At 36.5% G+C, this 4,805-nt stretch overlaps 1 non-coding gene across 1 annotated transcript; it reads left to right on the forward strand.

The window, feature by feature from the left end:
* Positions 1-559: 559 nt before the first annotated feature.
* LOC141716390 (small nucleolar RNA R71) lies at positions 560-666 on the forward strand. Its single transcript, XR_012573102.1, has one exon. It is a non-coding gene; the product is annotated as a small nucleolar RNA R71 (small nucleolar RNA).
* The last annotated feature ends 4,139 nt before the right edge of the window (positions 667-4,805 follow it).

The following is a 4,805-nucleotide window of genomic DNA, read 5'->3' on the forward strand; positions in this document are numbered from 1 at the left end:
TTTCTCAGCTCCAGCTTTTTCAGTCAACTCTTGAGTTTGTTCGGGATTAGCAAACTGTCCAGACCTCAAAGTGATTGCCTTTACCTGCTCCTTAGCTTCCTTCTTTCCTGGCACTTCAGTGTCACTTGGCAATGTACCAGGTTGATGATTTAGCAAGGCATTTGCAATTTTCCCAATTTGATTTTCCAAGGTCTTGATAGAGACAGCTTGACTCTTGCACATGAGCTTCAACTCCTCTAATTCAGATTTTTCATTAGCTGGTTGTAACTGGAGTTATTGTTTTTGTGCATACTGCGGTTGCTGAAAACCAGGGGGGTTGTACTGCTTAGCTGGATACTGATGATAAGGCTATTGAACCGCATTCTGAGCATTCCTCCAACTGAAATTAGGATGATTGCGGTTATTTGGATGATCGCTGGTAGCAGCCATCAGTTCAATAAGTTCATAGGCTTCATCGTAGCTCTTAGCACACAAGGCTCCTCCTGATGCTGCATCAACCATGGGCCTAGAAGTAGGACCCAATCCATTGTAGAAATAGTTGATAATCATTCAATCAGGCATGCCATGGTGTGGGCACTTCCTTAGCATCTCCTTATATCGATCCCAAGCCTCACACAGAGATTCTTTAATTTGCTGCACGAACTGGGTAAGAGCATTTCTGATTGCTGCAGTCTTCGCCATGGGAAAAAATTTAGTGAGAAACTTTTAGGCAAGATCTTCCCAAGTTGTGATAGACCCTGCTGGTAGAGAGTGTAACCAGAACTTAGCTTTGTCCCTCAAAGAAAATGGGAAGATTCGCAGGTTGATAGCATCTTCAGTCACACCATTGAACTCGAAAGTGTCGCAGATCACGATGAAATCCCTGATGTGCATGTTGGGGTCTTCGATAGGAGAACCCCCATACTGAACTGAGTTCTGTATCATCTAGATCATGCTAGACTTGATCTCAAAAGTGTTAGCCACGATGGCTGGTCTAATGATGCTAGACTGAATGTCATTAATCTTAGGCTTAGAATAGTCCATCAAAGCCTTCAGATTTTCTGCTTGATAACCCATAGCTACTACAATTGGTTCTTCAACTTTCTCTTCTTCTTCTTCTACCTTCTTTTCTTCCTCAAAAACTTCTCTACGAACAACCATAAGTTCTTCCTCGGCTTTATCCAGTGTTCTCTTACGAGTACGCGAACGCGTATGCATACACCCTCGCTAGATCACCTGAAATAAAACAAGGAAACTAATAAGTAACAATGTCCAAGTCAATGAACTTTAATGACCACTGATGGAAAGCACATAAACTAGTAATTAACACTGCAGTCCCCGGCAGCGGCGCCAAAAACTTGTTAGTCGCTAAACACGCGCTAATATTACACAAAAGTATACGAGTTCGCAAGTAGTATAAGATATAAACCAGATTCGATCCCACGGAAACTGTATTGGTTAACTATCTAAATTACACACCTAAGCAATAATGTATGGTTATTATTCAATGCTAAGACTTTAAAAAAGTGAGAATGTTTATAACTAAGAATTACGCTAATTATTATAACTATGAGAATAAGATAGACTGAGTTAATATATATGACAAACATGGGATTCTAACTTCATTAAGTACTTTATTCAATAGCCTTATTATTCTAAACCTTAGCATGCAATGGTGATGACACTAATCAGACAACACAAAACTGATAAATGCCAACTTTCATTGCACGAGTACCATTCTACCAGACATCCACAAAACAGATAGAAGCTGAATAGGCACCAATTATATTGAGACCCTATATGTCTATAGAATTTGACAACATAACGGTTTAAGCACAAGTTATCTATCTTGATTACACAGGGCAAGGAAGATGGGTAAAATTACCTACGAATCATGCATAACAATACATGAACCTATTCTAGCATGGCAAGTTCTAAATCCTTAAATTCACTTTCGCTTCATTAAGAATTACCACACTATCTTATAAGTTCGCGACGCTCACAAGACGAATAAGCACAACCAATACTAGGATATCATACAATCACCACACACTAAGGCATCAAACAATTTAACTAAAGAAATCCATAAATAAATCCGCTAGAACCCCACGATAACGATTAGCCCATAATCGAACTCATCGCCAACGTGGGTTCCAATGAAAACATGATATAGCAAATGTAGTCTTTATACGAATAAATAAAACCAAGTACAATCAAGAATATAGGTTCAGCAAAACAAGAAACAAGCATCTAAATTATAACTTAAATCAAAGATTCACAAGAATAAACTAGTTCGTCTTCGCCTTTGTTGAATTATGCCGAAAGGTCTCTTGCCGTCTTCTCCTTTCTTGATGTCTTGAAAACTCTGAATCTCTGAATTATTATTTCTTGAAAAATGACCTAAGTTATGTTTATATAGAAGTCCATGCATCCCAGGAGTCCAAAATTCATATTGCAAAAGAATCAGGATTTGTTTATCCCAACCCAGCGCGGGCGCGCGCTTCACCAGCGCGGGCGCACGCTTCACCAGCGCGGGCACGCGCTTCACCAGCGTGGGCGCACTGACTTTCTGTTCCCCCGGTACGGCCGCGCGCAACACCAGCGCGGGCGCGCCTGCCTTCTGCCAAAACCTTATTTTTTTTCTTCTTCTTTATTCCTTGCAGCTTCGAGCTATTCTTTCAAGCTTTTATTTCAACACATCCTAAACACTATATTAGCATCAAAACAATGCTAATTCACCTGATTCACGAAGTAAATCCTGAAATGCAAAAACACTTGAAAACACGTTAAAACACAATTAACTTTTTTTTGCTAAATTATGTATATATCTACAAAGAACCAAGAAACAGCAGGGAACACAATTAACTTGAGTACAAATACACCAATTCAAAGCTTATTAGAGCATAAATAAGTGTCATAAATGCCACTTAACACTCGGCCCAAATTTGAAAACTCTTTATTTCAAAATCGTCATCCGGGTAGCCACAAATTTCTTTAGTGGTTACGATGTTGAAATTTTTACATACAAAATGAAATATGTTTAGTTGCATATGTTCTCATGAATGACTAGTTAATTGTCCTAACTAGTCAAAATTTTAATTAATACAACAGAAGCCTAGCTAATCGTCCTAGCTAGTTGTTATGGGCCAAACCGATTGAGCTGGCCATTTTCTTAGCCGGTTGATAATATTGCTTGATATCGACTATTATTATTTTTCTAGTTCCATTTCCAATCAATTTTTTTACACAATGCGTTATATATGCAAGAATAATCGTTGATGAAATTTCAAAGAATGATTTAATTGAGAACTAACTAGGTCGCCCACTCGAACAAGGATTCATATCCAGTTTTATAAAATATTTGTTCATGAAATATTCTATTCTTTCGTTTATATAACGAATATCCATTTAAAATCATAAAATGATTGAAGAACAATATACTTCCTTAATTGTTAATTATCGGATAGAATTCTTTCTTTCAAAGTAGCGTCATTTTGAAACCTTAATGGTTAACCTTTGGTTGATGAGTTTATTTAAGGTTTCTTTCATTATTCGAAAAGAAAAGTATTCTTTCAATGGGAAAATCTTACAAGTATCATTCGTATGATGTTATTATTCAACAATCTTTGCTCTCAAGGGATATTTTTTATTATATAAAATTCTAAGGACATGGAAGGATAATCCTTGTTGTATTCTTTCTTCCAAGTTATAAATCTTTTGAGTGTTGCGACTCTTTTATTCAGAGCTCATTATTTCTTAAGATATTAGATTTTGAAATCTTGTTAAGATTGTCTAAATTTCATCGATATCGTGAAAATCATTTTTCCAAGGCCGATTGCCTTCCGAACAAAGAGAGGTATAGTTGAGAACCAATTATTGTACTATGAGATTGAAGACTCAGTGCTAAGATGGTGCAATCAGAGCATCGTGATGAGTAAGTTGTTTTAAAAAGGAAATACCATATTTAGTTATTATCATAAGGATCTTTAACATGGTTATAGAAGGACGATAATATAGATACAACGTGATTAGTGAGGTACGCTTCTATGAAACATTATCGGAATAGGTAATAATGAATTCGGGAAAGACCAAGCAGGTAAGAATTCGAGGAATAGGATTTTTAAAAAGTGAATGCAAGATTAGTAACAACTCGTGTTAGCAATACCTGACGATTAAAAAAAAGGATTTTATGTGAAGTATAATGATCTAGAATAATTGCAATAAGGTTCGCACTGAAAGGGACAAAGAGTTTACTTATGAGGAAATTTTGGAAATTTTTTTCTCTCTTACACTGAACACGAGATAGAGGCTATGGTCAAATTGATAAAGGGATATGATTGAGAAATCTATTATCATCAAGTAAAGGCCAATGTGGTGGCCGACACTTTAAGTTGGAAAAGATATATTGAGGATGACAACTCTCAGAACAACTGATGAGAAGGATCGCATGAAGAGAACCCTTTATTACTTAACAAGAAGACTTAAAGATGCCTAAAAATGTAAAAGGATATTAGTCATGACCGAATATGAAAGGGATGTCATTGATTAGGCAAGTAAGTACTCGACATGGTTGAAAGTGAAAACAGAAAGGAGAGAATTAAAATTTTGGCGATTGCGGCCTGTAAATGACCCGAATGGGAGTAAGAGTTTATTATAATAAATTCTGGAGGAGGATTATCAGGAACCAAGTAAGTCGTCGTGCTATTTTAGGATTTTGAGTAATAGGTTAAATAAGACTGCTTATTTTATAATGCAAATAATAGATCTCCGCTCTATAAAATTATTATGAACGCGAGAGAGATAATTGGTGATAGAGAGACCCTGTG

This window comes from Apium graveolens, chromosome 3 (assembly GCF_009905375.1).
Source record: "Apium graveolens cultivar Ventura chromosome 3, ASM990537v1, whole genome shotgun sequence".
Classification (NCBI taxonomy): domain Eukaryota; kingdom Viridiplantae; phylum Streptophyta; class Magnoliopsida; order Apiales; family Apiaceae; genus Apium; species Apium graveolens.